This window comes from Capsicum annuum, chromosome 5 (genome assembly GCF_002878395.1).
Source record: "Capsicum annuum cultivar UCD-10X-F1 chromosome 5, UCD10Xv1.1, whole genome shotgun sequence".
NCBI lineage: Eukaryota > Viridiplantae > Streptophyta > Magnoliopsida > Solanales > Solanaceae > Capsicum > Capsicum annuum.
Genome location: NC_061115.1, coordinates 173813697 through 173830711, shown reverse-complemented (window position 1 = coordinate 173830711; position 17015 = coordinate 173813697). Strand labels below are relative to the sequence as shown.

General features: G+C 33.1%; 1 pseudogene; it reads right to left on the bottom strand.

Moving 5' to 3' along the window:
• LOC124898556 overlaps positions 1-16723 on the bottom strand; it is a 40222-nt pseudogene extending 23499 nt beyond the window's left edge.
• Positions 16724-17015: the final 292 nt, after the last annotated feature.

The following is a 17015-nucleotide window of genomic DNA, read 5'->3' as shown; positions in this document are numbered from 1 at the left end:
CTTAGTCTCAAATTCTCTTCCTTTAAACTCTAATTTTCCTGACTCTTTGTTTGATCTATGAGGCCACTCTCTATATTCTTGTTGGACACAGCTAAACTTTCTTTAGATTCGGTGTGATGTGGAGGACTAGCCAAAATACCACAAACCAACCACCTTAAACTAACTGTATAAGAAATAACAAAGGCGTCAGAATGCAACATTTTTTCAAAAACTCTTTTTCTTTTATCTTCTTTTTTGAAAAGATCACCGAACCCCAGAAGGGTTGCCTACGTATCTCACCAAGATGAGAATCAGGTGTGCGTAGTTCGTGAAAATTGGAGATACGAAGAAATATACCTTTTTTTAATAATGAGAAAATTATTTATTTATTTATTAAATAATATGTTTTTTCATTTTTGAAAACAACTTTTTTTTTCTTTTTTTTTAGTTTAAAAGGGAAAACAACCCTTTTTTAAAAGATCCCCGAATCCATTGAGGACTGCCTACATATCTCAATAAAATGAGAATCAGGTGTGCGTAGTTCTTGAAAATTATATCGTACAAAATTTAGCCTCAAGACCCCTAAAGGTTCAGGGATGTTAAGATTTATATTTTTTGTAAAAACTTAGCCTCATGATCCCTAAAGATTCAGGGCTATTAAGATTTATATATATTTTTTATTTTGTAAAACTTAGCCTTATGATCCCTAAAGATTCTGGGCTATTAAGATATATATAGAAAAATTGAACTTGTGAATAAGAAAAATAATTATGAAAGTAATCATATTTTCAAAATATTCCCCAATAAATCTATGAATAATTTTTCAAAAGATGGGGTTGTACCCCGAAAAAGGGCTTCCTACGTATCTCAATTAAGAGTCAGAATCAGACCCTCGTAGTTCATGAGGACCGTAAAACTATGTTACTACAATTTTCCTTTCTTTTAAAAATAATTTTTTTTTTTTGAAAAATGATTCACTAAATTTGAGGATAATATAATCTCTTGCATTTTAAAGTTGCCTAAAGCCGGTCGACAAACAAACAACCTTCCAAAAAAATGTCAAAGAGCGCGTAGGATGCACATTTTGGTATTTATAAAGTAGGTCACTTGTCCTAGACAGAACCGGCCCCTGTACCGAGTCCCGCTAAGTCAAATGCATATGATGCAAATAAAGCGGCACCTAATAGGGATAACCAGATTCTGAGTTTTCAGTTCTTATAACTTTAAGCCTAATAGGGATAGGTGTCTAGACTGGCTTACCCGAGTGGACACTTGAGCCGGAGAGGGACAACTTGGTCGGTAGCAGGGCAACACTGCATTCGTTGTCGATCCGAAACCCGCCTAACATGTGTGACTATAATCCTTCACCAGGTACCTTGACACTCCGGCTATCTCAAAAAGAAAGTAGGATGCATGCGTTGCATTCCTTCTATCCTATTTTAGAGACTCAGAGGGGGTGCGCAAGAGAAGACAGTTTATAATATAGCTCAATCAATATCAAAGCGGTAAAATGAGCGACAAGTAGCACATAAAGCCAACAAACATAATATCAACAATAATTAAAGAAAGTATAAGTCAATATAAAGAGCTTGAATTCTTATTACTCCCCAGCAGAGTCGCCAGAGATGTCACATCCCTTTTTCGCCCGAAGGGATCGGGGTCGAAGGATTTTCCCGATTAAAGTGACGGTTTTGAATAGGGATTATTGTATTAACAAAGTCGCCACTTGGAATTGAATTATGGTGTTCCAAGTCACCTTTTTGAATCCCTGATCAAAAGGAAATGACTCTTTATATTGGTTTGCGAAAACAGAAGACCGGGTAAGGAATTCAATTGACTGAGGGGAAGGTGTGAGGCACCCCTCGAGTCCCGTGGTTCAAGCACGGTCGCTTTATTGACTTATCTTGACTTAAACTATTTTAATAATTTATATTTATAGACCTTAATTCGCTCATTTTTAAGATCTAATATGTCTATATATATCTTATATTAAATAAATATGTGAAAGTTAAATTTTAGAAAAATATTTTCCAAGGTGCATTATTGCATCCTTGAATTTTTAAATGTCTCAAAAAGATGCATACGCCGCATTCTTTATTGAGACGAATATTTTAACGTGCCTAAGAATTTGCCTAGCGTTAAAGACATTAATTCGTTATTTTTAAACTTGTAATAATTTTTATCTATTTAAAATGCTACATACCTTTTAACAATAAAATTTGAACAAAATTCATTTAAAGTGATATATTAATCAAATTTATTTAAGATTTATTAACGAAAAAAATAATAATAGAAAAACAATAATAATAATAATAATAATAATAATAATAATAATAATAAAATAATAATACAAAGTCATAAAAAACTGATCATTTTATTTTTTAATCTATTTTCTAAAATTAGTATCAGTGTATTTGTGTGATGTAATGTGTTTGCAGTGAGGTATGTGTGTCGTGTGCATATGTGTAGTGTTGTGTATATATCTGTGAAGGTGTGTGAGAAGAAAACAAAATATGATGCCTGTGCAGGTGGATGGAAAATATTAGAAGAATCACTACCCTTTTGTTATTCACTTTTTCTCATTCCCACAATCATTGTAAGAACAAATATTACTACTATCATTACTGGAGTAAACATCAATAATGGAACGATCCAATTCGTAATCACTAGTTAAAGAAAAAAGAAACTTTCTTATAATCCATTAAAACAAACAAACAAACAAATAAAAATCTTAATCCCACTAAAACTAAAATTAATCCAAAGCAAAACAGTAAATGGGTATTTTTTAAGAAAAGCATTACAATTTTATTTATTCAGAAACTTTAATATCTATCATTAATAAAAAAAAATCACCTAGACAAAAAAAAAAATAACTCACAACGCAACAATGGAAATTAAATACAGTAAACAAAAAAAACATCACATGTTAAACTATGAGATCCTTAACATAACTTTAATTATATTCATAACGAAACTTACAAAAAAAAAGATTAAAATTAGAACCTGTGTGATGATTTTAATTAAACATAGATACAAGAACGTTATCCCCGGAAACTCAAACGAAACTCAAAACTTGATCCACCACTCTTTCTTTTCTTCGTTTTCTTCTCCAATTTTGCTTTTTTTTTTCTCTCTTTTTTTTATTGGCCTTGTGTTTCTCCATTTGTTCTGATGTTCAATGTGTAGGTAGAATATTGTGTAGATTGTACGTTGGTTTTTTCTGGGGAGAAGAGTCTTTAAATAGTAGGGTTCTTGGGAGGAATAGTTTTTGTTTAGATAGGATAGGATCATTTTCAAATTTAAAATATATATATATATATATATATATATATATATTATATTATATTATATTTTAGAATATAATAATAACAAATAAAAATAATAAATAAATAAAATAATAATAATAATAAGCAATTATTTTTTATATTTAAAAAGTTTTAAAATAGTCAAAAATAAATATAATTAAGATAATACTAAAACTACTAACTTATTTATTTAAAAAAAAAATATTTTTTATTTTTATATATTTTTAAAAAAATTGGAATGAAAATAAAATATCCTAAAATTAACTTCATTTAGTTATTTACTTTTTAACTAAAAATTTATTCAAAATAAAATAAGAATTAAAACAATATCGGATCAAATATAAATATTTAATATCAAAAAAATAAATGAAAATTCAAGGAGGATCCAAAATCATGTGTCTACAAAATAGAAGATGCATTATTCAGAATAACTTACGCACTTACAAAGTAGAAAAGCACAATCGACAGATTGACTTCACAAAGTGCTACTCAATCACTGAAGAAACACATTGAAGAACCTGGTCCTAAGTATAGAATTCAACTAAGAGTTTTCCAGTTGATTTTTAGAGTTGCTCATTGTGTTTGAACTATTGATGTAATATTAGTTTCAGTGTGTTATAAACTGAACTAGGAGCTAGTCTTTGAGTTGGGAAAAACTCAAAGACTTAGGGAACGCATACCTTGGGAGGTGTATGTGTAGTTAGGAATTAGAGTTTATAATTTTTAGTCGTTGTGTTAAAGGAATTAGAGTTTATAATTTTTATTTGTTGGTTACAAGAGTTTTGTAATCAGTCGTTGTTGAGGCTCATAGTTATTTAGTGAAGTTGGGATTAAATCCTGTAAAGGTGCAGGTTGTGGTTTTTTACACCTTTTGAGCAGGATGTTTTTCACGTAAAAATGATTGTGTTCTTTACTTTCTATTTACTGTTTTCTTGAAACGCGTCAGGTAACCCATTCTATCGATAGGCAACAGTTAGGCGAAAATAATATAATCAGTAGGGCACGAATTCTTAACACAATTTAATGACTTTTTTTTAATAAGGCGCAGAACTGCCAAAGGTACATACTCTAGGTTTCAAAGTGTTGAATTGCCATCAAGCAACAAGGATATAATATATTTACAACTGTTTTTCTAACCAATCCTAGTGAGTGATCGTCGACCTTTAACTATAACAAAATTAATCTAACGTTTTCTACTTGGCCAACCTCATTACATAGAAATATTGTTCTTAGACATCTCTTTCAGCAAGTATTTGGATTCTGCTGTATAATCAACTAAAGCAACGACACCGACTATTATACTTTGCCTTTCTCATTGTAATAATCTTATGGAGAAACACTGACCCAAAAAAAATGAGTAACCCATGTAGTTTCCTTCAATTTGATGGATTGAGATCACCATGACACCAAATTTAAACTTTGTGCCCTTAGTTTTCGTAGCTGAAATTTGTGGCATCTTAAATAAGATGTCGGTGTTTCTAAGTAACAACCTCAAATTAAGATACAATAATAATTGGCTTCAAAATTACAATTTAGGTTCACCCAAAAAAGACCTAATTCTTGATCATAATATAAGTTACTATCATGTTATTACATTGGTCATCAATTTTCTACACCTTGACAACTTTAGTTTTGCACAACTGGTCTCAAGTAACTTTTGCTAGAGATTAGTTACTCCCTAATATGGGACTTTAGAATTTGGATTCAACTGAGTTTCAATGCGGATATCGAAATACATCTATTGAGAAACTAAGAAAATAGAATTACACAATGTATTTCTAATGTGAGAAATTTGAATGATAGAATTTGCAATGAATATATTCTAAAAAAAAAAAAGCTAAATAAAAAAAACAAGAAATTTAGGTTTTGATTACCTCTGCTATAATATCTGTAACCACATGTAACATAAAGGATTATGATTATCTACCAAAATCATAAGATTAATCTTAATATCTTCACCATACAAAAAATAAATTATATAACTTTACCATTTTAAGATATCAGAAGTCGGTGGATGGCATACTCTCACATGTGGATCTTTATAATATTCAACTATATTACTTTTTAACATCATAATGGATAACAAAATATCTACTTCCAGCTACTATAGTCAAACATAATGCATAAATCATATGTACAACTCTTATACTTATTGGCTTTTTGTGAGATAGCCACATGCCACATAATAATATTCATCTAACACAAACATAAAGAAAAATCTATAGTAAGTTCTTCAAGATCAAGACGTATTGAAATTTAAATCGTGTGATAAGGAACACAACATAAAAAGAATTACCTCTAAAAAATTAAAATTTCATATGTATAGCGATACAGCACTAAATTCGATTATCGAAGAATCCGATGAAGCAACAAAACTCCTTCATATAGTTATAAGGTATGTGGTTCAATGTCCTCATGAATGGTAGTTTTTATGATTTGGGACTTCAAAATCATGTGAAGTTATCCAAGAAAGAAAAATCACCGTAAAATTTAATAATGTGTTTATTTTCATATATTTTAGGACTCTTAGCCTATTTATTTTAGAAATTATATATTTTAGGACTCTTAATATATTTTCACTTTTAATACAATTTATTTTTTTTGACCATTTTCTATTTATGGACGTTTGCCTAGGAGGGTTTTTGCCTATTTTTGGGCCAAATTTAATTGTAAAAAATATTTGTTGCCTATTTTGTAGGAGCTTTAAATTCTTTCCATTTGTTTTAGGAATCATATATTTTAGGAGTCTTAATATAATTCACTTTTAAAACAATATTTTCTTACCAATTTTTTTTTTTTTTGACGTCTTTTTTTTGTCTATTTTTTGGGTCAAATATAATTGGGAAAAGGTTTGTTACCTATTTTTTTGGAAATAATTTATGGATTTAAGGAAAACCTTCTCTATTTAATTTTAATTTTTATATTTATTTATTAAAGATAAATATTTATTGTCATAAAAATAATTATAAAAAGGTAAAAAGATGATTTTATCTAAAGTAGAGATTTTTAATAATGGACAAAAATACAATATTTTCTTGACCAATTTTTATTTGTGGACGTTTGGCTAGGAGGATTTCTGCCTATTTTTTGGGCCAGATTTAGTTGTTAAAATATTTGTTGCCTATTTTTTAGGAGCTTTAATTTCTTCCTATTTGTTTTAGGAATCATATATTTTACAAGTCTTAATATATTTTCATTTTTAAAATAATATTTTCTTACCTTTTTTTGTTGCCTATTTTTTGGGTCAACCTTAGTTGGGAAAAGGTTTGTTACCCATTTTTTTGGACACAATTTAGGGATTTAAGGAAAATCTTCTCCATTAAAAATTTAATTTGTCTATTTATTTTAGTCATGATAAATATTTAATATCATAAAATAAATTATAAAAAAGGTAAAAAGACGATTTTGTCTAAAGTAGAAACTTTTAGTGAAGGGCAAAAAGTTCAAACAATATTTTTAAGGCCCTTCACACTTTTAATATATTATAGATAAGTATGAAACACAATGTGGCGTTCTAACATCACCTAAAAAGTATTATTAAAAATTATGATAAGATAGGATCCTGTTAAAACATTTGAGGCGACTCGCTAAGAACAGAAGCTGACTACATTGAAGAGGAAGAGAACTGTATTTTTGTAATTATATTGAAAGAAAAGAAGTAAGCTTCATTGATAAGCTAGAAGAGTTACATTATGTGACTACTATGTTTGGTATTTATAGACTCACATAAGTCACACATGATCTTCTAGAACCTTCTAATAACTACTCCTAACAACTTGCATAACTATTCGACTAACTAATTGCTTAGAGTAGCTAAATCAGTAAAACAATAAAACAGTCAAAATTATTTTACTGCATCAGAAAACTAATGCTACAATATACATTTTAACAAATCCTTTCATCTATAATTAGAAGTTTCAATTTTGGATATCGCAACACAAATCTGAATTAATAAGTATCAAAAACAATGTGCCTAAAAGGTATCATTAAAAATTGTGGTGTGATAGATAGAATTAATCCACCCTTAATTAAAAGTCTCAAATTCAAATAGTGCAACACTAATTTAAATTAATAATTATCGAACACTAATTGAAAAGCCAACTAAAAAATATCATCTCCAGAAAGTTAAGCAAATATACCTGGACATAGAAGAGAGTATCCCAATTCTGTTTGTCAGTAACATTACACTTCATAAGGTCTTTCTGACGTGAGTAACGAATGGATTTCCCCTCCAATAAGCATAGGGTATCTTATCTTTCCAGCTGCTTTTCTTATTCCCTTCTTTTATCTTATTGAGCATACTTCTCCATGGTCTTAAATTTATCTCTCCCTGGGTTGTTCCACCCTTAATTAGAGGTTGAGGGTTCGATTTTGGGCATAGAAAAAACTCTGTTGAGAGTGCTATCCCCGAATGAGTCCCTACCTGGTGCGAATACGGATTAGTCGGGCTCCAATGCGGATACCGGACACCGGATGGGAAATCAAAAAAAAATTGTCTCTCCGTAAACAGTAAAAATTACCAAATCATTTCAATTTGATTGTCATGTTTTGACTTGAAACTGAGTTTAAGAAAATAAAAGATATTTTTGAATCTTATGATCTCAAATCAATGTAAAATATATTAGTGGTATAAATATGTCACCTGAAAAAATTAATTTTATGAAACCTCTAAAATTGGAATAAAATATTAGTAATATTCATAGCAAGTATATCGTAACTAATAAAAAAAATATTATTTGAACCTATAAAGGATTTACAATATTTTTTTTTTTTTTTTAAAAGTATTAGAAAACAATTTTTAAAAAGTTTATTTCCTAGACATTTGGTATATAAATAAGTAAATTTATCTGATTAAAATGTAATGCATTGCAAGTTAATTAGTACCAAAATATTAGTGGAATAGTAACTCCAGGTATCGTGGCGGCAGTCCCGCAGAATGATAGTGTCAGGGTAAAATTGATGGACCCAAAGCTGGATGTTGGTGGTTCAAAGCTTACAGAGGTAGATCCAAAGTTGAATATGACTGATCTAAAGCTAAAGGCAGTAACACCAAAAATGCAACGAGAGGAGAAAGGAGTGACACAACAATTACTGGAAGGCGATGTTAGCTCGTCAATTCAGGTAGACCAGAGGGTGATAACTAAGGAGAATATAGATATACCAGGGAAGGAAGATACTGAAAAAAAGGAAAATAGCGCATACCAACAAAATTGGTCAGGATTATTCACTCAAAATAGAATTACATCAATTGTATGGCTTCAACCTTTATGCCTCCTACAGTGATTGATGGTAAGCCTACTGTTACATTAGAATCGACTGATCTGGTAGAGCACATGAAACAATAGAGTAATGCATTGATTCTCTATACTATGGGTGATGTTCCCAATTTTACATATATGAGCTCGTACATTGTAAAAACATGGAATAATGTAGCTTTACCGGAATTGTTCTTACATGACAAGGGATATTATATTGTGAAATTTCAGAACCAACTGGATAGAGATGAAATCTTATATTTTGAACTTTATACAATGAATAGTATGCCTTTGCTCTTGAAAATATGATCCCCAACTTTTGATTTTCAACAAGAGTTTCCTCGAACTATACCTCTCTAGGTAAGACTGTTGAATCTTCCTCTAAATTGTAAGGGTAATGTAACTTTGAGCAAGATTGCAAGTCGCCTGGGAGAACCCCTATTCTCAGATGAGTATACAAAAAAACAATCTCGAATATCTTATGCAAGAGTGTTTGTTGATATTGATATTACCCATGAGCGGCCTAAGGAGATTGAGATTATAGATCCTTTTGGAAGAAAATTCATGCAATTGGTGGCCTATGATTGGCAACCGTTGTATTTTCCTAAATGCTTACAACATAGTCATATTTGTAAACGAGAAAATGTATTGATACCGCAGGCTAAAATAGGAGATGGAAAGAAACCATAAGGACCAGTACAAAGACAAAAAGGGAAGCATCAGGAGACTAGGAAGTTGGTACAATGATGGGCTGGCAAACCTACTTTAACTCAAGGGGATAATAACGTAACTCAAATAAAGGTTATATCTAATGCACAATGTGTATCTCAACCTTCTATTGTGCACTTACCTCCAATAAATAAAGATAATGAGATTAAAGAATGGATGCAATCTGGAAAAACAAAAATTTTTAACCTGTTGGTGACTCTAAAGGCTACAATTTTCTGTAGCACCTCTAAAGATAGAATGGAAAGCATGTATTACGCTGAACTGGTTGCACATGGATCTGCGTTAGTGCAAAGCGGACCTCTGATGAAGACTCAAATTTTTTTTCTCTTTTAGTACTTGGTACGGTGGATACTATTGCTCTAGGCAGACCTTCAGATGGGGGACAATCCAACTTTTACATGAAATGGCTAGCTTGGGATGTAAGGGTCTTGAATAGACCCTTCAAACAAAGAGATTTGGGAGCTTATCTCAAGAAACATAAATTTTGTTTGGCAGAATTACTAGAAACAAAAGTAAAGACTCCAAAGTTTCATACTAGTTTATTGAATTGTGTTGAGGGATGGAACTTTATTCACAATTATGCACAGGTAGAAAATGAAAGAATATGGATCATCTGGAAAGACGAGGAGGTGAGTGTGATACATCAGGAGACACATTCTCAATTTATTCATTGCATCATTAATGACAAGAAGGGGGATTTCATATGTTCATTAACTATGGTTTATGGTAATAATAGCCTGGAAGATAAAAGGAGCTATGGGCTGGTTTATCAGAATTGGTACAAATATGACTAAGCATTGGTACATTTGTGGTGATTTCAACTCTCCATTATCTATAAATGATAGAACTGGGGGCTAACCTGTAGCAGATAGTGAAACTAGAGATTTGGAACATGTTGTTGATATCTTAACATTAACTGATATGAAAATATCAGAAAGATATCTTACATGGACTAATGGGCATGTGTGGATAAAAATAGATAGGTCCATGTGCAATGATCTATGGGTAAGGAAATATGGAAATATTACTGCGCAATACCAAGAGAATCACTTTTTCGATCATTCTTCTATTTATTTTAAAATTACAGAAGGAGGAGAACAAAGAAGAAAACCTTTTTGATTTATTAATGCACTAGCTGATGATGATAGATTTTACAGATTGTGGACAGTGCATGGCATCAACATATAGAGTGTGATTGTATGTACAAGCTATCGTACAAACTTAAGTTATGTAAAGAACCTATTAAATTATTGAAGCATTGAGTTATGGGAAGTCTGGATAAGAGAATCAATGAAGCACGGGACTATCTAATAGGTATCCAATCCTTGTTAACTTCTTACATAGATTCAAACTTGGTTGTGATAGAAAAAGTGGCATTACAGGAACTCAATAAATGGCTTGGCATCCAGGAAAGGGTATTTAAACAGAAATCTAAGGCTCACTGGATAGAGGAAGGGGATGGTAATAACATATACTTTTTTAACTGTATGAAGGCTAGAGCAAGTATAAATAATATCTTAGTTTTGAAAAGTCTAGATGGGAGAATGCTACAAAAGTCAGATGATATTGAAAGAGAGATTATTCAATTCTACAAGGGGCTTCTAGGGACTGCAACAACTAGCATACCAGCTATTGACTTGACTATTATGAGACAAGGTTCTAGTATCACCACTCAACAACAAAAAATGATGTGCAAGGAGGTCACACTGAAGGAAATTCAGGATGCTTTGTTTAGCATTGGTAATAACAAAGCTCCGGGCATAGATGGCTTCAATGCATGTTTTTTCAAGAAAGCTTGGAGGATTATTCAATGAGATGTTCATGAGGTTGTTATGGAAATTTTTCTTAAAAACAAATTGCTCAGAGCTGCAAATAACACAGTGGTTACATTAGTTTCTAAGAAGTCTCATCCTAAAACAATAAGGACTTTAGGCCCATAACCTGTTGTATGACTCCATACAAGATTTTATCCAAAGTTATTTCTGGTAGAATATAGGGAGTGATAGATGGTATTGACTATTGTGGGCCAAAGTCAATTAACTTTTATACCAGGAAGACTTATCTCAGACAACATACTGCTCAGTTATGAGCTAGTGAACAAGTATACTAAAAAGCATATCTCACCAAGATGCATGATCAAGGTAGACCTGCAAAAGGCGTATGACTCTGTGGAATGGACATTTATTGAACAAATGCTTAAGGAGTTAGGATTTCCAAGTAGGATGGTAACCTGGATCATGGTATGTATTAAAATTGTCAGTTACACATTTCAAATTAATGGTGGTCTTACTAATACTATCCAGGCTAGAAGAGGGTTGAAACAATGGGACCCTATGTCCCCCTATATATGTGTTCTTCTAATGGAATATTTGCATAGATGCTTGGCTACTCTAAGATCAGAACCTGAATTTAACTACTATCCTAGATGTCAAAAATTGGGTATTATCCACCTCGATTTTATTGATGACTTACTAATGTTTGTAAGGGGAGATGAGATATTTGTGATGCTCTTAAAGGAAAAATTCAACATGTTTTCAATAGCCTCAGGTTTGAAGGCAAACTTGGCTAAAAGCCAAGTATATTTTGGAGGGGTCAGCCAACAAATGAGGTGTAGTATTAAGAGTCTTCTCAGTTATGATGTAGGGGAACTACCCTTTAAATACTTAGGGATACCATTATCTACTAAAAGACTTACTGTACAACAATGTAAACCTCTAGTAGAGAATATCATGTCAAAGATAACTACTTGAATGGCCAGAGGATTGTCATATGCGGAGAGATTACAACTTATTAGAGTTGTATTGTTTGGAGTTTAGGCGTATTGGTCTCAACTTTTCTTACTCCCTAAGAAGGTAATCAAAATGATCAAAATAATCTGTAGAAGATATCTTTGGTCAGGACATAAAATAATTACAAAAAGAGCTTTGATAGGATGGGATAAAAATTATTTGCCAAAAGGTGCAAGTGGAATGAACATCATTAATTTAAGAATTTGGAATCAAACTGCTATATGCAAGTTTCTATGGTCACTTAGTCAACGCAAGGAAAAGTTGTGGATAGCTTGAGTACATACTGTAACGCCCTGAGTCTACCCCCGGATGTCACACGATGCTCATAATCTCGAAGGACCACAAGCTAACCCATGATTAGTACCTACTGCAATCACTGAATAATAATAACTCTGTAATAATGTAGAAATTAGGCTGAATCTACCATAAGGTTCATAACTGAAATCAAAACTTGAATACTGATAAATAAATACTGAAAACTAAACAACAATATGAAATAATCTAGTCTGAAGAGCATCTAACTGAAATGTCTAAATATGGAGTTGATAAGACAAGCCCCCAACTAACTTCGACTACTGAAGTACTGATAATTGAAATAGTAATCTATCCTCGAACTATAAGGAATCACCATAAAATTTGCTGTTGATAATCTAGGCTACTATGTAGGTCAGGATCCCGTGCGTCTGAGCCTATGATATAAGACATCATAGCATAAAAGAAAGGTATACGTCAGTACTTTGAATGTACTGGTATGCTAGGTGAGGTAAGGCTGAATGCAGGGGTTCATATACATGAACAGTAACTGGATGAGAAATTATGAATATAACTGAGTGCGAGTAATATATAGCTAAAACTTCTGCAAAATGCTGATTATGTAATGCTATGCACATAACTATGTATAGCGGAACTGAGATCATATTTAATATTAGATAATGAGTTCTAAAAACTAAAAGACTGATATTTGAGTTTACTTATACTGTATTACTATTAACTAAGTGACTATTTCTGATAGTCCTGATTTTGTAGAACTGAACTGAGTTCTAAATTGAGTTAGGTGACTGTATCTGGCAGTCCTGATTCTAATACTGAACTGAGGTTTTATGTTGAGTCTGAAACTAAAACTAAAACTATGGGAGTATTCATCTAACCGACATACCCCCGATTATGAACTAAGTTGGGGTCCAACCTGTGACCCCAGTTGGAAGGGCGTTAGCACCTTTTCAAAGGATACTAACAATGGCTATAAGTTAACCTCTCTGGAAAGAAGCCCTTTCATTAACCCTCGCTAGCAGAAAAACTCATACGAAATGTATCAACCCTAGACTGGCAAAAAGATATCTCAACCTATGTTGGCTACGTCGTTCTACAACGGAGGGACTGCTACTAACAGTCAAACCCTTTTTACTGACAGGAATGCCCTCATCCCTGGGTTGGCTCGGTGCTAATTCCTACTCCTAACTGAATAGACACTGAACTAATTTCTAGAATGTACTAGGCTTGACTGAACTGTTACTGATCGTGCTGTCTAACTGAACTAGATTAAGTTCACTGAGTTCTGTTAACTGACTGAATATACTAAGTTCTGTTACTAACTAAGTATACTGACCTCTGTTATTGACTGAGTACTACTGTACATGACATCACTAAGACTATCCTGAAACTACTGTAAATCTAGGTAGCAGCTAGATTGTCGGTTATTAGATAGCCCCAGGACTCAATAGCATAGATAGTAAAAACCTAGTACAATCTTGAAAACATAATAAGTAGTCACTTTGTCACAATTTATTCATTGAGGCATTTTAGCAAACACTTGCATGACATGAACTTGTACACATACAATTATGTCATGATTCAATATTCAACTCTAATGAACATTGTATCAAACACTTGGGGGCATATTTTATGCACATAATACTAGTCAACATGCAAACATCATGATCAAAATTCCAAACAACATGAAACTACATAAAACTACACACATGCTATTTAATTCATATAAATTTTGTAATTAATCATGGATTAGAACCCAAATTAAATTATAATCATGAATAAATTTAACTCAACATGGAATTCATGAAAGCAACCATCTTGAAATTTTAAAAGAGGTTCTTAAACTCCAAGGGTGAAAGAAAACCCTTGGATGAACATCTAACATACCTTGGTAAGTAAATTCGTGAAGATTGATGATGTGTTCTTGAAGATTGGTCTTCAAATTTGAATACCCTAGGGTTTTTTCTTGAGTAAATTTGAGAGAGAATGAGAGATTTGTCTTTATAGTAGGTTAATCTCGTATTTTTGGGGATGATAAAGGGTGAGAAAATGACCCAAATACCCCTCTAGATGTGGAGTTTTAATGACTGAAAATATGCCCAATGACACAATGAGAGACACACCATGTTGATGGCATCAATGCGATGACCAACGCACCGCGTCGAGTTCGTGTTGGTTCATTGAAATTGCACTAAAAGCTGGGGAAAAATCATCCATTGAAATGATGCATCTAGATCACGTCGACCCATTATTTTGGCCACTTCAATATGATTCAAACGAGGACCAAAAAATCCGTAACTCACCCAAAGTAACCTATTGACACACCTGATAATGATTCAATCCAAGAATCAACATTTTAAGGTCATAAGGGTCGTAAAATAAGATCATCAAATTATGAAGGCTAAAATAATTCTAGGTGTAAACACTTAGCTGAAATTTTTAAGTCTGGAACCTCTTTTCAAACTTTAACGGACTGAGTTAAGCTTAAGATTTTGTGGGGTTTTACAATATATCCCCCTTGGGAACATTCGTCCTTGAATGAGACTGACTAAGCTGATAATATTGATAGACTGAATTTATATACTGATCATGAATAACTGAAGCATGATTTCATGACTGAGTCTACTGATATACTAAACTATCATACTGACATGCATAACTGAAGCATGACTGAGTTCTGAAGACATGACATATGACTGAGCTATTTCATGAAGGTATGCAGATATGAGAATGCTATACAACTGAACCCATACAAAGTTGTAAAGGTAATCTGAGCATAGAACTGAGTAAATTCAAAGAAAATTGTTACCTTGAGCTGAGTCTGAGTTTGAGGAGAAGAGGTGAGGATACTTGGTCGGCATATTTGCTTCTGCTTCCCAAGTAGCTCTCTCAATGTACTGATTCTTCTAAAGAACTTTAACTAGAGGAACCTCTTTGTTCCTTAGTATGCGAACCTAAAAATCAAAAATTTTAACTGGGATCTCTTCATAAGAGAGATTGTTCTGAACATCTATGCCCTTTATAGGGACTACAACTGCTGGGTCACCTATGCATTTCTTTATAAAAGAGACATGAAATACTGGGTACACTGAAGCTAAGTCTGAAGGCAACTTAAGCTCGTAAGCTACCTTTTTAAAATAGCTAAGAATTTGGTAAGGACCGACATATCGGGGACTGAGCTTCCCCTTCTTGCCAAACCTATTCACTCCTTTCATAGGAGATATTTTTAAATATACATACTCACCATTCTCAAACTCGAGATCCTTTTTTCACATATCTACATATGATTTCTGCCGGCTCTGAGCTGTCTTGAGCCTTCCCTGATCAACTGAACTTTTTCTAAGGCATCAAATACCAAGTCAGGCCCTACTACTGTGGCCTCACCCACTTCAAACCAACCAATGAGAGATCTATATCTCCTTCCATAGAGCGCCTCAAATGGAGCCATCTAAATGTTGGAATGATAACTGTTATTATATGCAAACTCAATCAAAGGCAAGTGGTCATCCCAACTACCCTTAAAGTCAATGGCGCACGCTCTTAACATATCTTCTAGAGTCTGGATGGTCATTTCTTCTTGACCATTTGACTGAGTGTGAATGGTTGTACTGAGGTGAACTTGGGTACCAAGACCCTTTTGAAAGGATTTTCAAAAATAAGAGGTGAACTGCGTACCTCTATCTAAAATAATGGACAACGAAATATCGTGCAATCTGACCAACTCTCTAATATAGAGCTTGGCATAATCCTCGGCTGAATAGAAGGTATGAATTGGTATGAAATGAGTTGATTTGTTCATCTTGTCTACTATGACCCAAATTGAATTATGTTGGCGGTGAGTACGGGGTAAACCCGTCATAAAATCCATGTTCACCTCCTCTCACTTCCAAGTGGGAATACTGAACTCCTGCATAGACCTACTAGGCTTCTGATGCTCGATCTTAACCTACTGACATGTCGAGCACTTAGCTACAAACTCTATAGTGTCTCTCTTCATCCCACTCCACCAATAGAATTTTCGCAAGTCGCGGTATATCTTGGTGGCCCCTGGGTGAATCGAGTAGTGTGCTTCATGATCCTCTACAAGAATCCTCTATCTCATGCCATCCATACATGGCACACATAGTCTACCCTGGCAGCCTAACACACCATCTCCCCCTTGGAAGAAAACCTCTACTTTCTAATCTCTGGCTGACTCTTTTAGTTTAACTAAACTGGGATCTCTATTCTGCTTTTATTTTACCTCAAAAACCAAAGAGGATTCTGAACTATTATGCACCCATACGCTACCCTCTGCTAAATTGACTAGGCGAACACCTAGTCGAACAAGGTGATGAACTTTCTGAACTAACTTCTTCTTACAATTCTTCATGTGAGTAACACTACTCATAGACATCCTACTAAAAGCATCAACCACTACATTGGCCTTGCTCGAATGATACAGAATACTCATATCATAGTTTTTCAACAACTCAACCACCTTTTCTGATGTAAGTTCAGGTCTTTATGAGAAAATACATACTGCAGCCTCTTGTGGTCTGTAGGCACATCTACATTTACCTCATACAAATAATGCCTCTAAATTTTTAAGGCAAACACGACAGCTGTTAACTCAAGATCATGAGTGGGGTAAATTTTTTTATGGGGCTTAAGCTGTCTAGAGGCATAAGCTATGACCTTACCTCTCT